Source organism: Perca flavescens, chromosome 20 (assembly GCF_004354835.1).
Source record: "Perca flavescens isolate YP-PL-M2 chromosome 20, PFLA_1.0, whole genome shotgun sequence".
Taxonomy (NCBI): Eukaryota; Metazoa; Chordata; class Actinopteri; order Perciformes; family Percidae; genus Perca; species Perca flavescens.
Window position 1 is genome coordinate 7,967,123 of NC_041350.1, and position 22,715 is coordinate 7,989,837.

The 22,715-nt window shown below is 40.4% G+C and overlaps 1 long non-coding RNA gene across 1 annotated transcript in view; it reads left to right on the forward strand.

The window, feature by feature from the left end:
• Positions 1-22,715, forward strand: part of LOC114547127 (uncharacterized) — a 33,387-nt gene that overhangs the window by 10,071 nt on the left and 601 nt on the right. The window contains exon 3 of the long non-coding RNA XR_003691112.1: positions 22,558-22,620. This is a non-coding gene — a long non-coding RNA (uncharacterized LOC114547127). The remainder of the gene's footprint in view (positions 1-22,557; positions 22,621-22,715) is intronic.

Consider the following 22,715-nt stretch of genomic DNA (forward strand, 5'->3'; position numbering starts at 1 on the left):
TGGCAGATTTTGTATTTATTTTTTGTCCCAGTCCAGCCCTGTAGTCCAGCCTTTACTTCCGTGACAAATGAGCGTCACTTTGTAACGCACGTTATAATGCTCACCTAGCTGCTAGCGTGGCATGCCCTTTTTATTTTATGAATAAAAATTGCCCCCTTGCAATTTTTAACATCCCTCAGTTCATTACAGTAAAGCTGATTCAGATTTGTTTCAATGTGACACTTTTTAAACCGTATTTCAAAAGAGCAATGATTTTGATGATATTGTCTGGGTTACTGGAAAAGTTGCAGCCTTCATTATAATTAGTCTGATATGCATATGGTTCATTACATTATAGTCTTCATTTTACACTTTAGAACCAACTATTAAAAAAAAGCAGTAATTTTGTTTTTTGTGTTTATACCTATGTTTTGTGTAGTTACATGCAAACCAAAATTCAATTCTAAACATTAATTGCATGTATTGTAATAGTTTTGCATTGAATGGAGGAAAATTGGATCTCTAAATTGACTGCTACAAAACAGGAGCTCAAATAATTTGAAACCACTAGATGTCAATATTGCTCAAGTTTTGTGTGTGTGTGTGTGTGTGTGTGTGTGTGTGTGTGTGTGTGGCCTCAATGGCCTTCATTTTTAGCATAAACTACTGAAGCATGGTAGAAATTTACAAGCTAAGCAAGAAAGCACTCAATAGACTTCAGAGCTCTGCCAAGGTCTAATCATCTCCTCAGTTGTTACTATCACGGACAACATTATGCTGGGCAGATGACAGTATTGATACAGGGATAGCTGAAGTGTGGCCTGGTGGTGGCACTAAAGGAGAAGTCTGTCTCTTCTTGCTGGGACCTGATTTTTGCTAATGTAAAATGACAGAATCAAGGATGAATACATATGAATAAGGTGCTAGGAAGTAAACTCATTTGGCCAGACGATGCCGCTAGCTTAAAGGTCACAGGGTCACCACAATGGATACGTGTACTGTATTTCACATGGTAGTCGGAAGTTTCACGTCAATTCTTATCGCAATCGGTGCCAAGATTTATATGTGAAATACACACAGCCAGAGAGCGGGGGTTTGGTGGATGGTGTTTGAACGTAATGCTAGTTGTAATCTAGAGTTATTTCAAAGTCCAAAGAACACATCAACTACGTTAATTTTTTGGAGTTACAGGTTACGTTAAAAAATGGAGAAGCAGCATTTACGACTAGCATGTCCACTGTGCAGTATGCTATTAGAGCCATTAGCTAAGCGTAACATTAGCATCTCTGTCCTGCTTTATGGCAGGCATCTTCAACAGGAGGTCCGGGAATCCTATGGGGTCCTCAGAGTCAATGCAGATGGGCCTCCAAATTAGTCTTGACTGAAAAAGTCTTAGCATGAATCTAACATTATTAGCAAATATAAATCCCCACTGATGATAGGCGTACTGACCTATAGGTAAGGTAGTCCCTAAGGTAGCCATCCACAGATACGGTTTGTCCTAAGGATTCACTGTGCTACATGTATGTTTAACATGATATATAAAATCATGGCAACAATTATTAGGCTATTTTAATACCTTAGTATTCTGTGCAATAAAGGTATGCATAAATGCTTTAGGCCCTACACATTATTGTAGTCCCTGTTTAATATGCAACTTCATTTCATACAATATATGTAGTAGGGGGTCCCTGCTCTTTCTCACTGTAACCAGTGCCTTTAATCTGGTTCAGGGCATTAATCAACCTACCAGGGTATTCAAGAACAGTACAAGAAGTATATCACACTCACATTTACACTAATGCTGTAGAATTGTGCTCATAAACTGTATCGGTTCCCATAGGATTTAGCGATCATGATCTAGTAGCAATATCCAGGAAAGTCAAAGTTCCAAAGGCGGGGCCTAAAGTGGTGTTTAAGAGATCATACAAGCGATTCTGCTGTGAGTCGTATGTGGACGAGGTTAAAAATATGTGTTTGTCTGATGTGAGTAAAATGACAGACCCAGATGCTGCACTTGAAGTATTCATGAAACTGCTGCTTCCAGTTATTGATAAGCATGCACTGGTCAAGAAAAGGGCCGTTAGAACTGTCAGTGCCCTTTTGGATTGATAAGGAATTGAGAAAATGCATGGTTGATAGAGATGAGGCCAAACGAGTGGCAAAAAGGTCTGGATGTACATCTGATTGGCAGATATACTGTAAAATATGGAAGTATGTGACTAAAATGAACAAAAAGAATAAATTGTATTTTAAAAGTAAAATAAATGATGTAAAGTATGTATAAGTATAAACTCTGGAGTACCTTAAATGATATCATGGGCAAAAAGAGTAACTCAACTCCATCTTTCATTGAGTCAGACGGGTCTTTTATTACTAAACCCTTTGAAATTGCTAATCATTTTAATGATCAATTTATTAAACGAAGACAGGAAATGCCAACAAGTTGTAATACATCATATTTATGTATAAAAGACCAAATGATGAAAGACAAGAACTGTACTTTTGAATTGTGTAAAGTGAGTATAGAACAGGTGAAAAAAATATTGTCCATGAATAATGAGAAACCACAAGGAAGTTCGCTCAGCCCTTTACTTACTATTTTCTATTTTTATTAATGATCTTCCACTTGCTTTTAAATTAGCCCATGTGTCCATGTATGCAGATGATACAATATACATGTGTGCTCCTACTATTAATGAAATAACCGCAACCCTCAAAGAGTTGCAGATAGCACTAGAATGGCTTACTAACAATAAACTATTCCTAAACATGTCAAAAGACTAAAAGCATTGTATTTGGTACAAATCATTCGTTGAGCTCTAGACCTCAGCTGAATTTGATGCGGAATAATGTAGCAGTTGAGCAAGTAGAGGAAGCAAAGCTTCTTGGTGTCATCTTAGATTGTAAACCGCTGTGGAAAAGGCATATAGATTCTCTTGTTGCAAAGATGGGGAGGAATATATTTGTTATAAAAAGATGCTCTGCTTTTTTAACACCAAACCTGACCAAACAAGTCCTGAAGACTCTAGTTTTATCAGATTGTGACTATTGCCCAATGATATGGTCAAGTGCTGCAAAGAAAGCTCTAGGAAAACTGCAGCTGGTTCAGAACAGAGCAGCTCGTCTTGCCCTTCAGTGTCCACTTAGGTCTAGTGTAAACAACATGCATGTCAATCTCTCTGGCGGAAAGCTGAGACTTTCAGCATCACTCCTGGCTTTTGTTAGAAACTAATGAATTGAAAATCCCTAATTGTTTGTATAGTCAACTTACATTTAGCTCTAACATGCATAAATACCCTACCAGACATGCCACTAGAGGTCTTTTCAAAATTCCTAGAGCCGAACCCAATCAATGCAACGTACAGTATTGTATCAAGGGATGGTTGCTTGGAACTCACTTCCAGCAGAGATTGCCAAAGTGCATAATAAATCAAGCTTTAAAAAAACAAGTAAAGGAACATCTAAGGGACCTAAGACTGTAACCATATTTTGTACTTTTATGTATAGGAATATTGATATGTAAACAAAGATTTAACTTTTCTATATTCTGTACTTATGTATTTATTGTGATATTATTATTATTATTATTGGAGTACATGAGGAATATGTATATTTATATTTGCAAGAAAAATAATACTAGCTATTTTTATGACAGTTTTGTCTGAAAATGACTATTTTTATTTATATTTATTTGGCTTAAACGTTGAATTGCAGTTGAGCCCAGTCAACTCTAACAGAGAGTGAAGCTATAAGAAAAGCACACTGTTTCAAAAATCTAAAACATGTATGTAAGCTAAACAAGGTTATGTTGGAATAAAATATTTCCTGTGTTCTACTAAAATGTTGCTAAAAGTCATTTCCAGCTACTGCAAACACTTTGAGAAATGTTTAAAAGTGCTAATGGACACACACACACACACACACACACACACACACACACACACACACACACACACACCCACCAGTTTCTCCATGTTGAAATGAAAGTCAGTGATGGCCCCTGACATTTGAAGCTGGATCATCTTGATGACAAAAAAATTACATTGATTTTACACTCCTGTGACCCACCTCCTTATCATTTTTACTTCTCATACTTTATTACTAGCTCTACACTTCAATTCACTTCTGACAAGTCAGCGTTAGCTTAACTAGCTCTCTAGCTACAGCAGTTAAAAAATTTTTTTTTAAAGTTTAATTTCGGCTGGAAAAATCGACAGCTGCCGGCTAGAACAACCTGCTTTTGTCTGCCTCTGACAGTTGAAATCAAGGACCCATAGTTTAAAAGATTGGTAACTCTATTATTATTATTACTGTTGTTGTAAGGTTAAACTGCATATGTGCACTGCATTAATAAGCATAGCAACCGTAACTAAGGGGGACAGGGCTTAGCGACTCTTTTTTTTTTCATCACGTGTGACACAAAAATAGACCTCATTGACAAAAGCATGTCAGTGATCAACTGGGTTTGTGTCAAATGTATGAGTACAAACCAGGCCTTAACAAGAAATTAGTTGGATAATTTATGAAAGAATAAGGAAGCAGATGGGGGGGAAGCTGGCATCTCAGTCTGGTCTGCTTGATGTTCCCTTCGCTCTCCCACAGGAGATGAGACTGAAGACAGATGAGGGAGGAGACGTGGTGGAGGTGGAGTGTAAATAAATCAGACTTTCATATAGATGTAGATTATTCAGATAGGTGGTGTACCAGTTTTGTTTGCTGAACTTGAGTTATGAAAACACCATTTAGATCTGTCATCTCAATTCTCTCAGACAGACAGATGTTGTCATCCAGGAAAAACAGAAAGATTGGATTTTTACTTATGCAAACATTTCTTAGAGGCAGAGCTGTTGGAAATGATCCATGATGATGATTCGTCCAGAGTGTTCCACAGTCTTAATCAGTAGGCTGTGTGTCTGTGCTTACCAGCCTATTGTGTCAGATGTACCCACACAGCCCTATCATGTGAGCCCTACATCGACACCACCTGTCATGTTCCGAATGCGTTCTATGGAACTGACCTTTCTGCTCGCTTGCTTTCTAGTTTTTTTTTAACCTGGGTTGTTTTTAGCCTGCTACTGTATATTAGGGCGGTAGGTAGCTCGGAGGTTGAGAGAAGCGGACTAGTAGCCTGTAGGTGGCCAGCTTGAATCCCTGGCCAGAGGGCACAAAAATCTGGCAAAATCACAGATGCAAGCTTCTGCCATTGCGGCCTCTCCAGTTTATGGCTCTGTGTTTGTGTATGGGCTGTTTGGATGTGTTAAGTGCAAAAGATTAATTTCCCTCATGGGGATTAATAAAGTAGTCTATTTTATGTCCTTCTCATTTATAAAGAACATTTTGAACCAGGGAAATGAGGTGTTGAGGTTGTGAAGCAACATGTCTAAGTTTGCTGCTACCCTATAACTTGAGTCAGTGCAGGGCAAGATTGATTTACCCTAAAATAAATAAAAATCTTCATCTAGATTTTAACATTATCAACTCCATAGCATTTTTCATTGAATGAGCTTAGTTTTAAAATAAAATAAAAATCTAATCAAGTGAGACTTCTCACCATACCTAATATTCAGTCTCCTGTTTCTCTTGGCAAAAAAAAAATCTAACCCTTTTGTCCATGTCTAAGGTATTTGTTATTGATTTCTCAATGAGCCAAGATCACCAAATTCCTCTTTCTTTCATGTGCAACAATTTGGGGGGGGTTAGGACTCCTGACAGGCACATAAAGACACACCAATTACCAGGGCGGTTACAGACAATGTATGCAACTTAGGAAAAGATTCCTTATACTCCTGCAGGAAAAGTCACTGTAAAAAGAATCTCATGTCTAGACCGGAAGCATATCAGACTTGTTTTTCACTCGCGCATCTTGCGCAACAGATACGCTCTCATTGCTCCATATAGACTCACGTCTCCGCTGCGTCTCACAGGCGTAAATGCAGGCGTTACGCTTCTCTCTCACTCACAAGTGCTCTCATGTACCAGCACTGGTACCGCAGAGTGTCTGTCTGTCTGTCTGTCTGTCTGTCACGGGTTAGCAAAGACGAGGCATCCTTGTCAAACCACACCCGCAGACATATGGAGGTTGCCTAGATTAAAGGAAAAAGTATTGTTCATAAACCTGCATGTGATGTCGAGTCACATAGATAGGCCTATCAGTCGGCCTATATGTAGCTAAGGTGCATGGCAATATGGAACTTTGTTGTTATTATTTTGGTTATTATTATTATTATTATTATTATTTATTATTTATTATTTATTATTAAAAAACATATCAGTACTGGGTAGTAACAAAATACGGTCGTCACCCTAAAACGGACAGAGTTCAGTAACCAGCCCTAGTGGGCAGTGGGCGACTTTGGAGGTGGGCTGCAGGCTGCCTACCCAATCAGAAGTTAGAAACGGTACTGTTCTGTGCTATTTATTTTTCATTTGCTGAACATCTTTTAACCTTAACTTTTGATTGTGTGGGAAAGATGCACGTTTGGGTGGCTGATGTGAACCTCTTCACAGTTTTACCAAACTTTATTTGAAATCATCTTAAAAATATGGACTGTATTATTTTCAGGTTTTCTGTTTCGGAAAGAGAGGTAACTTAACCTCAGTCAGTTACTATGGTAACTGAGTCTGTGAACCTAACCTGGTCGGGAGCAGGTTTTCTTCAATAAACCTTGAGTTTCTCTGTCTCCTCCCTCTTTCATTTCGTCATTCATTCAGTCTGTATCAGGTGCATTTTATCGCAGTTTATCGACATGAATTAAAAAAAAGTGTCTGGTTTAACTATGTTAGGCAGACTATAAAAAGTTTTTTTTTTTTTTTTTTTTTTTTTTCTCAAAACATGACATTTCCTTTTTTGTCGAAGATCCCGTTGATGAAGAAGTTGTATTACTTCGCAGGGTGTTAAAGGGGTGATAGAATAATATTATAGGGTATTTCACACTATTCCTTAAGGTCTCCTAATAGGGTATGTGACATTGGTTGGGTTGAAAATTGCCCGAGTGCTATTCTATGGGCCCTTAACTACCCTGTGAATATGGCCCTATTTGTAACAAGACTATATAAAGCTCAAATATGGGCAGTTTTTTACGAAAATTGATGGCTAATTGCAAATTTGGTAAGACGTGTCGGACTTGAGGAGCTCCACACAGTCTGACAAGAAAGCGGCAGCCTGCTGGGCTCCATGCCGAGGGCAAAGTCACCGTTTCTGGGTTACTGGACTACCAGGGCTCTGCGGAGACTGCCGGCTGCCAGCATAACTATAGTATATTTACAGTTTGAATATCGTCACGCCACTTATATTACAGCTACCCCAAGGTCCAATTTCAATTTCAAAGGGTTTCGTTAGCTGCTAGTGTCCCTTCAATCCTATGGGTAAAGATCATGGCTAGCTAGCTACACTTTCGGCATAACTATGGTATATTTACAGTTTGAATTTCATCACACCACTTATATTACAGCTACCCCAAGGTCTTACAAAGCTAACACTTGTCTGATTTCAATTTAATTCATTTTTGTGAATGTGAGGGGTTTCGTTAGCTGCTACTGTCCCTTCAATCCTATGGGTAAAGATTGCAGCTAGCTAGCTACACTTTCAGCATAACTATCGTATATTTACACTTTGAAATTCGTCACGGCGTGTATATCACAGCTACCCTAAGTTCTTACAAAGCTTAGCTAAATTCAATTTAATGCATTTTTGTTAATTTCAGAGGTCTAGGAGGATGCTGGCTAGTTCTCATTGATGGATCTCCATCCAGCTCACCGCGGGCTCTATCAATGAGACTCGCGGATAAGAGGCGTTTATTTCCCCGATCGTTTGTTTAAATGACTCAACCCACGTATCCATTATAAGATTAACTGGAACCTGTGGTAAGAGATTGCGAGCGTAACAAGCTCGCTGACCGCGCTCTCACTCACACACACCGTCCATTTAGCAGGAAGAGGGGAGTGAGCTGCAGGCCCTGGAGCTCTGTCTCTCGGCGTTTGGTAGTCCAGTAACCCAGAAACGGTGACTTTGCGCGGGTATGGAGCACTGTGGGCTGCTGGCCGTGACGGAGCTCCATCTAGCTCACAGCAGGGCGGGGTCTGTGAAGGAGGACAGGCCAGGTGGCGAGGCAGCAACCCAGGCAGCACCGGCTGCTGAACTCCGACACACATTCGGACAAAATTTGCAATTAGCAATCAATTTTTGTAAAATAGCCCATATTTGACCTCTACATAATTGATTTCTCGCATAGAGTCTCAGAAGTGAATTTAGTGATAAAATAGAAGATGAACAATGTATACAATTTCTGAGATCTGTGCGACCTATTCAGAAGACTACCTGATCTCAGATCAGTGGTGTACCCTATGTAAATGTTGGGGTGTGACAAAGGTAGAGACTATAGCCAAATAAAGAGATTTGCCCGTTTTCAGAGGCAGTTTCAATCGTGAGATTTGCAGAGGAAAGGGGTGTCAATGGGATTTTGAGGTTATTCAACTATGACAAGGTAAAATCGGTTTTACATTCTATCACCCCTTTAAACATATGTCGGTAGATGATATTGAGGCCCCAACGCATTTTAATTTCCAGATAACTTCCTATTTGAGCGGTATCGTTTTTCTTCCCAGTCGATCAGTTATGTAGCCTACATAACCTTATCTGTCCTCATATCACTATCCATCATCGTGGACATGCTCTACATCCCAGCAGATTATTTGTGTCACACGTTTTTTTGCAAACAGCAGTTTTCTTTACAACATTGGTGATGCGGAGCATTTTAGTAAAGCCAGAAGAGTGTGACTCTCTCTGAAACGTTGAAATAAAAGATTATGAATTATAATTATGTTAATGATGGTGCTGCAGCCTCAGAATGGGATTAGTATGCCTAGTACTTTTTCGCCTGCAGTATTGCACCTAAATGAAATAGATGATCGGTTCAATACCATTTCACCAGTAATATTATGCTATACTTATGATTAAATATGACACTATATTGGAATATATGCATTTACTCTAGCAGCAATTTTCTTTGATGGTGAATCACTATATCATGGCTCCATTCATGCTGCCTTTTTATTGTGGTGATGCACGCATGTGAACCTACTCTGAGTTGATTGAACCAACTCATATCAGCTGTTCTGAAACCGAAAACTCAGTTTCCCATCTCAGGGTAAATCAACTCAGACATCAGGGTTAGACTCAGCGTTTGTTAAACCTCCTTCCTGAAACGGGCCCCAGATGCAGGAATGATTAAAAACAATAACTAATGTATGACAACAACGTCTGCTGGAGGCAGGACGATATGGTAACAGCTGATTAGGTGTATTAAAATAGAACAGAACATAGAAAAAGAACATGGCTTAGTTATTGGATCCCTCATACACGAGGGAGAGATTAGGCTTGTTGGTTGGATGATTCAATCCAATATGACTAATTGAATAAAAGAAGAAAACAGGAAGGAGAAAAAGAGTTTGAGGCGAAAGTAATGAGTGAAAAAGTAGGAGAGAAGGTAAATTGAACTTTAACTAGGCTCCATTAGAGAACTTAACATAGCTGCGATGTGTTTCTATTTCTGTAACGAGTCAGAAACTGGCTTCATATAGAGCGTGGACACTCATCCATTAGCCAAGTCCCCAACATTCAGACATTTTCTACTTGATGGTGTTTTGCTGAAAGCTTTTCAAGCTGCCAAATGTGACTCACCTGTCTCGACATCGCCAACGCATCATTAAACAAACTGTTTTAAGGGCTACAAATTCTATGCATGTGCTGGTCTGCTTTTAAAAGCAAAAGTGCAACTTGACACCATAACGCTGGAGTGTATTTTTTTTTTTTTTTTTTTTTTTTTATTCCTGCCGGTCTCTCTCTCCATTGGTCACATTGACACCTCGACACTTGTCACTTGTCTTGATGAGCTGTCTACATTGAAATGGCATCCAGCCTCAGGCTGAGTTATCCAGAATCCATAAAGTCAAAACGGAGAAGAAGAAACAGATGGTTAATACAGCCAAAGTATTTTGGGTAGATGCTATCCTTTTTTCATTTAGCCTCAATCTTGTTTTTGTTTGCCACCAGCTATTGTTTTTGCTCTGACGTCCTCCCAGCTCACCAATACAAATGCCAAGGTCAAATGGTTTGCAGCATAGAACTTTCCAACTCCCCTAAAGCAGGGGGCTTCAACGTTTAAGCCAAGGACTCAACTGAAAGTGAGATGGAGCAGGGACCCCCCTACTACAAATATGGTATAAAATGAAGTTGCATAATAAAATGGGGCTACAATAACGTGTAGGGTGGCCTAAAGTTTTTATAAATTTTTGCATAGAATACTAAGCAATTAAAATAGCCTAATAATTGTTGGCATAGTTTTATAAATTATGTTTTAATGTTAAACATAAATGTGGCACAGTGAATCCTTATCTGTATCTGTGAATGGCCTTAGTGACCACCTAGGCCAGTAAGCAGTGGGAATTTATATTTGCTAATAATGTGTTGGATTCATATTAAGACTTTTACATTTTAGAAAAATGTATTAATAATTTAACAATAATTTGGAGGCCCCCCTGGTCGTGGACCCCCTGTTAAAGATCCCTGACCTAAAGCATAATATATACATACAATCTACATGCGACTTTTGTCTGTAGCAAAATCCATAATAACTGACATTGTTTTGGCTAAACTTTCTTGCTGCAAACTCTTGTGTGAAGGGGCAGATGCTTTTATACCTTCCCAGAGCAATAAAGGATCAGGGCCAGAATGTATAAAATGGTCGTTTAGAATGAGAAACATAAATATATGCCTTGGAAGCTTTCTATAAAGCTGCTAAAATAAACATTTAGCAAAGTCGAAGTGTGATTCATAAGTAATAAGTGTTGTACAATAAAGACTACAATCATGTTTACCCACAATGCATCCCATCACAAATTCATGTACACTTTGTCATGATTAAGACTACCCATCATTCATTGTATCCAACACCTACTGTATGTGCTCCAGTATACTAAGCTTTTTTTTTTTTCAATAATCCCCAGCAGTTTCTTCCACTTAGGCCCAGAACATATGCTCAAATCTAATACAATTAGCTAGATCTAATAGAACTAGCTTTCCAAGTAGGTCCCATTGAAACGTCTCCCAAATTAAGACTCCAGCTCTGGTGACTGTCTTTCATATCACATTAATAGTGGTGCAGCGCGGTGAAATGATGGCATAACTGCGGATTAGAATGATGTCTTTCCACACGAGCGCGGCAGGAAGCAAACGCTGGCAGTTTTCTAATCGCTCTGCGCACCGTCGCGTGGGATTACGGAGATGAACTATTTGCTCCGGATGAAAATTGAGGTAAATCAATTTTCCATTTTCTTTTAGGACTTCACTTCTATCTGGTGTCAAGCTAATGACAGCACGAGCCACTGGGACAGGAGTCATTCATCAAAGGTGTTTAAAAGCAGACACCGAGCTGGCTCCTCTCTCTCCGCTCATTACTTCAAACTAAATAACTTCTGAGGAGAGCTGCTTGCAGCTATCATGCTTGGGGTGGGGTGGGAGAGGAGGAGGAGGGAGAAGACCGTAGTCTCCTGGTTTGACATAGTTATAATCTTTTTCATTATGGGCTCAAAGCAAACAAAAGTCGACGTTTAATCTTGCCAGTCTCAGTATTACAGCGAATTGAACAAGTCCCATACACGTGATAGATGTTAGGCCTATCTCTTTGCGTGTCTTTGGAGGCGCCTTGGCGTGGCCACTGTTTAGGACCATGGAAAACAAAAGGTGTAGGCTCTTCAGGGCCGGGACATAGCCTCAGTCGCTGTTTTGTTTTATAAAGCGAAACCGTACCAATGGCAGACATCAAGCAGCGACATACGGTATTTTAATCCAGCTTTGTGAAGGAAGTTTACATGGTTTTATTGATGTCTTTAGTGAAAAACATGCAGCACCTGCCAGACTGTGTGTATCCACAGCAGCTGCCATCTTGGATGTGGTCCCAAGGCGTTGTTATGGAACCCACGCAACTTGTAGGAAAGGCCCGCCCTTCAATAGCATTCACACACTACTAATTGGCCAGGCGTCCATGCTTACGCAAGGTAACGTAACCCGATTTGTTCAGGTCCTATCCCCTGACCAATCGGCTATCCTAACCTAGAAGTTACGTGGGTTCAATAACGCGGTCCCAAGACATTGGGAGATTTGTTTATTCAACACTGGTGTGATACTTTCAGTTTCCTTTGTTAGGACTTTAACAGCAGCATTCTGAACAAGATGGGGTTGCTTGTGTTTTTTTTTTTTTTTTTTTTTGGGGGGGGAAGAGACTTGAGAAAAGTCTGTGACATGAATCCTTTGATTCTATCTGATTCTTCTGATGTTTTTAAGATGGTAATAGACCGACTTTTTTTTATTATTGTTTTTAAGCATCTAACTTGTGTCTTAGACCCTCCCAATTTCAAACCACACATCCCCAAGCTGTGAAGCTGTTTTTTTTTTTTTTTTTTTTGTTTTCATGTTTTTCTTTTTTAAGTCTCAAGTAGGGCTGCAGCTAAGGATAATTGTTTTTAATATGTTGATTACTTTCTTGATTAATTGGTTGTTTAGTCTGAAATGTCTGAAAATAGTTTTAAAATTGCCCAACAGTGTTTCTCAGAGTTTGGATTTTCTTCTTCTTTCTTCGGAAATGGTTCATTGATAGATTTTCGGTCGACGCTGCTTTAGCTGTCTCAAGCCCAATCTAAAATGTCCGTTTTTGTTTTCACAAGCTGTGTAATACTTCTTGTATTCTCTTCTTGTAATCTTCTCTTCATGTGTAAAACCAATGTAGTGCCTTTTTAAAACAAGGCTGTTTCTTATTTTACAAAAAGCTGCATAGGGATTAGAGTCTCCATCACATTAAGTCCAAGATAAAAAAGTTATCATTTGGTTGAGATTACTAGCTGAGCCATCCAATCATTTAATTACAGTTTAATTTATTTGGGATGCATGTATGATGGAGTATGAGGCTAGCTCGAGTACACATGAGGACTGAGTCATGGGATATTCTTGTATTTAAACGAGAGAAACAGGGACATGTTGAATGCATCACATTTCAACATAGTGGCATCGACCTTTGGGTCAGAATGAAGTCCTATTTCCCTGACAACGAACAGCTCAGACTGCCATGTTTAATTTAAGTTCAGGCGAAGTGAGAATATTAAATAAAAGTCGAACAATGAAAGAACTTCTCATTTAACCACAATACGTAGATGGGTTTAGGCACTGGGAGTGAGGAGGTGAAATATATATTCATGAAGGTTTTGTAGCCACTTTATCGGCTTTAGGCTAGACCTCAGCTCCGAGCCTGTAAACTGAGTTTGACAAGCCCCCGTGTAGAGCAGCAGGAGCAGGAATGAGTCTCTCACTGCTCATCCCTCCTCTACTGCCTGGAACCTTTTTTGGAACACAAAAACAGCAAGTACAACATGAAGGAGCTGATATGAAGATCAGCTCCCAGGGAGGTTAAGCGGAGGGAAACCACATCTACTGCTTTACATTTGCAGAGGTCGGTACAATTTATTTATTTTTTTTACTTTGAAGGGGGAAATAGTCATGGAAGACGAACTGCAGGATACAATTTCAAATGTCTTGCAAAGTTCTGTCAGTATTTTTGAAACCTGTCTCCCAGGACGAAAGCAGACAGACAGACAAGCCCTGAACTGACAGGGAGGCAGACTGTCTATACTTAGGAAATAAACTGTTTGAGGACTTGCGCTCCAATGAGCTTAACTTAATATCAGTAATCCTGACACTTGGAGTTTATAATCATAAATATATCTCTCACTCTGGAAATTGGCTTGGATGCACTGAAGACATGCAACTCCAAATGCGTGCTTTAGTGCTCCAAGATAAAACAACATATGTAAGTACTTACCACATGGAAGATACTTCAAGGCTCAGAACCGATGTTCTAAATGAATGGTAATTTGGTCCACTTGTTACTTGTTAAAAAAACAAAAACGCTCAATAAGAACTTGCTTTTTTATTGCATAACATGATATAATAAATAAATTGGACACTGTTCTTGAACTCTTGATAACATCATTGTTACAAAGCTAAGCTAACCTGGGCTCGTACAACGACGACACACAGCTCTCGTTTTCCCTACATGATGCATTCTACGTGAGAATGAAATAACTTGCCTAGATGGGTGTATGTCTCTCCTACTTCTAGAGGGTTTTGTGCTGTGTTAAACTGACTCACAGTGATGTATAGTAAGGAATCCACCTGATGCCTTAAATAAGGTATAGGCCTATATTCAGACCACTGCTTGTTAAGGGCGTCTTAAATGAAAAGTGTATCTGTTTGTGTCGTGTTGACAAAGCTGAATAGAAGCTTGTTGTAAGTTCTACCAAATGCATGAAGAATTGCCACTTTCCTGGCCTTCAAAGGGAAAACCTATCAATTTGATTGGCGGTTATACTTAATGTTTTGGCATTTTTGTGTGGCATAACAGATCATCTCGCTTTCCTCAATGTGTATCGCTGCGATGCAAACAGGTGCTCTTGAATATGCATGATGCAGTCAAATCCTGCAGAGTGAAGCGTAACAGGAGAACCTTCCTTTCTGCCTGGCTCGTCAGTCAGCGACAGGTGCAGCCACCGCCACTATTTTCTCAAAAGCAGAATTAGGTACTGTGTGTGCAGAAATTGAACACAGCTGTAACTGACCTTAAGGCACTGAAATTCAGTATGAAATGGTGACAAATCCATTTTAAGTGGTGGGTAGGTTTCATTCTGAGGTATCAGCAATGGAAACCGTATAGCGGCTGCCTCTGCCAAATGACTCCTGGCATTGAGATACAAGCTATTATCAATTACTGAGGTTCTTTTTGACTTTGTACAAAATAGAAAGAATTCCCAACAAATGCAGCATTTGTATTTTAAACACACAGAATGACCCTGATCGTTCATTTAGTTGCTGACTCACTCAAAGCTATATATAGACTATAATTTGGGGACAGAAGTGCAGGTTCAGCCTACAGGCAGTCAGTCTCCCTAATGAGGAGCTCCATGAAATTGGGCATAGCTACAGTTTCTATATCTACCCAGGAGGTAGTAAGATGCTTTTACAGTCGCTACAGTGAACCAGGCTCAGTCACTGAATTGTGCGGTATGCTTTATATCTATTGCAGCGTCTCCAAGTTGCAATAAACAGGTAAGAATTTAGTTTCTCTAAAATGGACGCAGAGTCACAGCTCAGCAGAGGGTCAAATTGGCCCATTTAATTCCAGACACGATGCCACAAGTCCATCTTGTGCTGAGCACATTCAGAAGTACCCGTCTGAGTGATGAAGATCAACAAATCATCCCGCAGGTCCAGGTGAGCAGACGAAAACCTTCTCTCCGTCGTGAGAGTGGCCACAGCTTGGGACTTAACTGCGAGGATTGATGAAGTCACAAAAGGGGAGACAGCAGCTGTCCAGAGGGAGCGCATAGGTCAGAGATCTCCACAGGACTGTGGCTAAATACCACGCAGCCACTGGTGCATAATACAGAGGCCTCTGACACAAGCTGTGTCAGTTCTATAGTCAGCAAGTTCAGTATGCTGTCATTTAGTCCAGGCAGTCAATAAATCAGTTAACTACTGCATCAACATGTCATGTGTTTGCTGTGCTTGGATTTGTTAATCAGGATATACGTACTGTTAGATAAATTGTGTTATGCTTAAAGGATAATTTGGGTTTATTATCTAGCTAGCTAGACTACCTGTCCAATCGGAGTTTTCTGTTGCACGACTAAAACAACTTTTAAACTTACACGTTCCACTAAAACAAGTTCCTTCCGAGCCTATTTTGGCACCACGGCTTTTCTCCGGTGCTTAGCACCACCCGAGACGATTGTGATTGGTTTAAAGAAATGCCAATAAACCAGAGCACGTTTTCCTCTCATCCCAGAATGCTATGTGGAGTAGCCAGACTCTCCTCCAGCGCGCTTTGGAGGTGGATCTGGCCAAGCGGGACTACACATTGATTAAAGCCAGATATCTTTTACTTAAGCGCTTTTTAGTTATGATTAAAAGAATCAAACTGTCAAAGACTTAAACTACACATTATTCTGGCCATTTTAGCTCTAAAATTAGCCAAAATGGAGATACGCCTTTTAACTTTTTTTTTTTTTTTTTTTTTTTTTTTTTCTTGAGCATTGCTTTCATGTTCAAGTTTTCCTTTTACATTATTTTAAAATGATATATCATGGCGACATGCTGTTGCCATTGTCAGTGGATGAATCACATATTAGATTCAAAGGTGGGTCAAGGTGGATTAGCAAATTAGGTCTTAAAGTACACTGACAGGCAGACAGAAAGGCCAGATCAGACTATTACTCATCATTAATAGAAGAAAACAAGAACAACCCAAGGTTTCTTTTCAGCACTGTAGCCAGGCTGACTGACAGTCGCAGCTCTACTGAGCCATCTATTCCTCTAGCACGGAGTAGTGATGACTTCATGAGCTTCTTTAATGATAAAATTATAACAATTAGAGATAAAATTCATCATCTTTTGCCCTCAACTTCTAACAGTTCATCTCTAAATGCAGGACCGCTAGAAAGAACGACGAGTCCCGACATATACTTAGACTGCTTTTATCCTATAGACCTTCAACAATTAATGTTAAAGATATCCTCAGCTAAGCCATCTACCTGTCTCTTAGACCCCATCCCAACGAGGCTACTCAAAGAAGCGTTATCCGTGGTAAACACTTCACTACTAGATATGATCAATATGTCTTTATTAACAGGTTATGTACCGCAGTCATTTAAAATTGCTGTGATAGAACCTCTTCTGAAAAAACCCTCGATCCTGAGGTCTTAGCAAACTATAGACCTATATCTAACCTTCCCTTTCTATCCAAGATCCTTAAGAAGGTGGTTGCTAATCAGTTATGTGATTTTCTACATAGCAACAGTCTATTTGATGATTTTCAATCAGGATTTAGAAAGCATCATAGCACAGAGACGGCACTGGTGAAAATTACTAACGACCTTCTAACAGCTGCAGACAAAGGATTTGTCTCCATTCTTGTTCTACTAGATCTTAGTGCTGCATTTGACACTATTGACCATACCATCCTGTTACAGAGACTGGAACACTTAGTTGGCATTAAAGGAATCGCACTAAGCTGGTTTAAGTCCTATTTCTCTGAACGATCCCAATTTGTTAATGTTCAGGATAAACCCTCCAAGCACGCTAAAGTTAGCCATGGCGTTCCTCAAGGCTCAGTGCTTGGACCAATTCTATTTTCCTTATATATGCTTCCTCTAGGTAATATTATTAGGAAACCATCAATTAACTATCACTGTTACGCAGACGATACCCAATTATATTTGTCAATTAAGCCAGATGAAAGTGGTCAGTTAGCAAGACTTCAAACGTGTATTGAAGATATAAAATCCTGGATGACCCACAATTTCCTGATGTTAAACTCAGACAAAACTGAAGTTATTGTGATAGGACCAACGCACCACCGAACTTTGTTTTCGAAAGATATAGTTACTCTGGATGGTATTACCCTGGCCTCCAGCACTGCTGTCAGAAATCTAGGAGTTATTTTTGATCAGGATATATCCTTCAACGCCCACTTAAAACAAACCTCAAGAATAGCCTTTTTCCATCTTCGTAACATTGCCAAAATTAGGAATATCCTGTCTCAAAACGATGCTGAAAAACTAGTCCATGCATTTGTTACTTCTAGACTAGATTACTGCAATTCCTTATTATCAGGTTGCCCAAATAAGTCCCTTAAGACTCTCCAACTGATCCAGAATGCTGCAGCACGTGTTCTGACGAGAACTAAGAGAAGAGATCATATTTCTCCTGTATTAGCTTCTCTGCATTGGCTTCCAGTGAAATCTAGGATCGAATTTAAAATCCTCCTCCTGACTTACAAAGCTCTAAATGGTCAAGCACCATCATACTTAGAAGAGCTCATAGTACCTTATTGTCCCACTAGAGCACTGCGCTCCCGGAATGCGGGGCTACTTGTGGTTCCTGGAGTCTCTGGAAGTAGACTGGGGGCCAGGGCCTTCAGCTATCAGGCTCCAGTATTGTGGAACCAGCTCCCAGTCTGGGTTCGAGGGGCAGACACCGTCACCACATTTAAGAGTAAACTGAAAACCCTCCTCTTTGATAAAGCTTATAGTTAGGGAACGAGGAGTTGAAGCGTCCACCTAACCCGGCCCACTGCTTCTCCTTGTAGTCATCAGTTTTATATACTGTATAATTAATAATCTAGCGAGAGTAGAGGGAGGCAGGCCAGTACAGCCCGATGCGGTTGGGGAGAGTTCTAGCCCGACCAGGCACCTCTCTTTAACCTGCCTCTCTTAAATTATGCTACTACAATTCTAGACTGCCGGGGAGGCTGTTCCTTCCTAAGATGCACTGAGCTGCTCTCTCATCTCTACTTGTTACTTTTGTATGCATCCTGTCCCAGAAATGCTTGTTACTAATCTAGCTCTGGGGAGTTTACTCCCCGGAGTCCTTATGTTTCTTCTTCGCAGAGCTATGCTCTGCGATTCTCTGCATCTCCCGGCCGCATCCTGCTGCGTCCTGCTGCATCCGCAGCATCCACCCATGCTCTGCAGCGCCACGTTACATCCCGCAACGCCCTGCTTTGATGTTCATACGCACAGAGTAGTCAGGATCCGTTATAGGAGACTGCACTACTCAGTATGACACGATGTGCCCTGCTATGACATGACCTTCCACGATAACCTTCGAAGTCACTGTGACTTCTAATGTGACTATTATCACCACTGTTCATCACGCCCCCAACCGGCCCGTCAGACACCGCCTACCAAGAGTCTGGGTCTGCCGAGGTTTCTTCCTAAAAGGGAGTTTTTTCTTGCCACTGTCGCAATAGCCACTGCTAATGCTTGCTCTTGAGGGAATTACTGTAATTGTTGGGGTTTTGGAATTTATAGAGTGTGGTCTAGACCTATTCTATCTGTAAAGTGTCTCGAGATAACTTTTGTTATGATTTGATACTATAAATAAAATTGAATTGAATTGACAGGCTCAGAAATATAAACGTTGGTGTGGGGACTTGACAGCTTGAGATCCTGTGTGGGTAATTATAACATAAGAAACTGATGGAATAGAAAAGACCAATGTTATGGGCCAATGTAAGCTTATCATGTCAGCCAATAAGTAACAAGAAATGTCGGTGCAGTTATGCCAAATTTGAGATAAACAGCATCACCATTATGTGACCTTTTAATAACCAAAGTCTGGGCAGTTGGGGGCTGCTCAACAAGTTGTATTCACAACACTGTTATATTATCAGCGAATGTGTTGGCAACCGTTGCCTATTTACACATCCAGTAGACCCAAATGTTCTTTAAGGTTAAGTGCAAATTTGATTACATTTTCAGGAAATTATTACATTATTGGGTGCTATGGGCTGTAAAACCAAAATAAGCTAATTGGTTGATAGTTCTCTGTGGGTTCATCACAGCCATAAGTCTCACAATCAGTCATTCAACCCACTGTTGAAATAAAAATATAAATTTGTGCAGCTTAAAGTGCCCATGTCAAAAATTTGTCAAATGTTGTATTTGCCAAGGTTTTGAGATATATGGCTGTACAATTTAATCCACAGAAATAAAACCCCACTATCTACCTGGTTAGCACTAAGTAACTTGTTTGTGGTCATTTGGGTAAATTGACCCTTTAGATGCGGTTATGTACAGTGTGCTTTATACAGGCCATTATCTTTTAAATTATTTCTTTTGTTATGTCAATCTCAAAGGAGATGTAGATAATTAAAAGAATCGGTGAGTAATGGAAGGATTTTAAGCTCAGACAATTGAGATGAGGATTGCCTAAAAGGCATCAATTCTGGCTGCACCTACTACTACCTACTGCATTTTGTTGTCTTTGTATTTGTACTCTGCACAATGACAAAGTTGAATCTAGTCTAATCTAAAAAACAAACCTTAATTTCAGGAAAGATCCACTCATATTTCAGTAAGCACATTGATTGTGTTGTAAAGAATACATAAAGCTTAAGGTAAAGTGATGTATTATTGATTCCTTAAGTGTGCCATCGGTTTCTTCTCTGGATTCTTCTTTTCTCTGTGTTCTTTCAAAGCATACTTTAAGCAAGAGCCTGCTTAAGAGTATAAGCACGGCAGCACACATTTACTTAAAATAATACTGGAAAATATTACATTGGGTGGAAGAGGTAATGCCCAAGGTTCTTTATTGGTCATGTGCACAACAATAACTGCCGTAGTCATTGGCAACAAAACAATCTTAGACCTCAGGCACCTCCAATGTTCATAAAATAACTTAAAGGAAAATCCTGCAAGTAATAAGAAAGAATCTGAGACAAAAATAAATGGTGCAAGTTAAGGTCTAAAATATAAACAAATTAAATTTGTGTAGACCGTATTGCAAATGCATAAAACTGAATTTGAACAGAATGTTAAAGGAATGTAGTAATGCATATGTGTATAATAAGTAATACAGAGTTGTAAACGGTAAGTAAAAGTCTATAAAGATAGTGACGGTTTAAAGGTAAATTGACATTTGTTGAGCTCAGAGCTCAAGAGTTCAAACGTCTTATGGCCTGTGGGATGAAACTGTCCCTGAGCCTGGTGGTGCGGGACCGGATGCTATAGTACCATCTGCCAGACGGCAGCAAAAGGAACCGCTTGTGGCTGGGGTGATTGGGGTCTCAGGTTATCTTGTTAGCTTTCTTCCTACACCATTGGGTGTAGAGGTCCTACATGGAGAACAGCTCAGTCCTGATGTGCTCAGCAGTTTTTACCACCCTCTCAACTGTAGAGCCTACGGTTGAGTGGAGTAGTCTCGCATTGCCAGACCTTCCTCCACAGCGCTGTGTAGGAGGGTCTGGCGAGTCCACACAGCATTCCGGAATGGAAGAAAAACCTGCTCTGGTTTATTGGAGTTTCTTTAAACCAATCACAATCGTCTTGGGCGGCGCTAAGCGCCAGACAGAGCCCAGGTGCCGCTGCAAAATAGCCGGGAAGGAACTTGTTTTGCTGCAACATGTGTACGTTCAAAAGTTGTTTTAGTCGTGCAACAGAAAACTCAGATTGGACAGATAGTCTAGCTAGCTGTCTGGATTTACCCTGCAGAGATCTGAGGAGCAGTCAACCATAGTCCTCCTAAAGTTTAAAATTCCAACACAAAGAAAGCGGAAGGTAACGGACATCTAGCCGAGAAGGACATCCGGCGGAATTTCCAGCGGCACCGGAGCAATCCCGGAAGTGGAACGTGGTGAGTACAGACTAAGAGTGGAGCAACTGCCATACCGGGTGGGTCAGGATACCCTCAATGGTGCACCTGTAGAAGCTGTAAAGTATTCGTGAGTCCATGTTGAATCTCCTAAGCTGAGAGGAAGAAGAGTGGCTGTCTTGCTGTCTTTGTGATGGTGTCGTCCATGTGGTGAGTCCAGGTCAGGTCCTTGCTGGACATGAAGCTGCCGACTCCCTCCACAGAGGAACCTGAAGCTGCAGACTCTCTCCACAGAGGAACCTGAAGCTGCAGACTCTCTCCCCAGAGGAACCTGAAGCTGCAGACTCTCTCCCCAGAGGAACCTGAAGCTGCAGACTCTCTCCCCAGAGGAACCTGAAGCTGCAGACTCTCTCCCCAGAGGAACCTGAAGCTGCAGACTCTCCATACAGGTTGAGGATGTAGTATTCCTGTATGTTAGTATGCAATTTCGAACACAGCCAATGTCTTTGTTTCCGTTATACACAGAGAGGTTTCATGAAAAGAAAAATATCTTTTTTGAGAGACTAAAGCCAATCTTTCTTAACAGCTATGATGCCAGAGCAGGAAAAATTAAATCACTGTCTCTCACAGGAAATTTCAAACACTGTGATTACTTACCAGGAAGCACAATTCTCTTCAATAACGGACTTTCTGCCAGCCATTTTTCCAAATACGCTGAATTTTGTTATGTTGTAAGTTTTACTGATTTAATATAAACAGACTTTCACACATGTACTATCAGTGGATGCCTCAACAACGACTGAAACCCACTATTTTAAGCAGCAGGCCAGAACAAAAGGTTTTTAACACCCTTAAGAAAACAGAGCCCACACAATGAAGACTTCACCTTGGCTAAGTTAGTTTTGCAGAAGGCACTTGCTACGCTTCTCCCTCCCTCTCTCCCACCATGACTCAGTCTTTATGTCCCTCATCTTGTTGTCTGAGGCACTTTTCTTGCCTTTTAAATCAATTTCTCTCATGGGGATTAATAAAGTTGAATTGAACATGAGCTGAAGCAGATTTGAAGATGTGAAGGCAGTGTGGCATCTCTTTTCACATATTGAAATGAAATATAATGTGCTTATCCTAAATGCCTCTGACAGGATTAACCACAACGATTTAAGGTTTTTCCCCTGGGGAATTCAGCACGAAACCCCCACAATTGCCTTAGTTGGGGTGGTAAAGCCGGAGAACACAATGCAGCAACTCACTGATTAAGAAGTGTTATTTATGATTCTGCTGCTTGCTCCGGGCCAAAACGGTACTGTCTCTGTCAGCATTGTGTGTTGGCCCCGAACAAAAATTTAATAACACGCTCTGTGTTGCTGTCGTTTTTCCAGACAACTAACACTATTTGGGGACGAGGACGAGTACTTCCTGGGGCGGTGCTGTCACTGCTGGTGGTAAATATGAAGTCTGCCTTTAACATGGTTTCCTTCCTGTCTTGTTTATATCTGTCAGCAGAGGTCCTGCGATGGAGTGTCAGGCAAACTTCCGG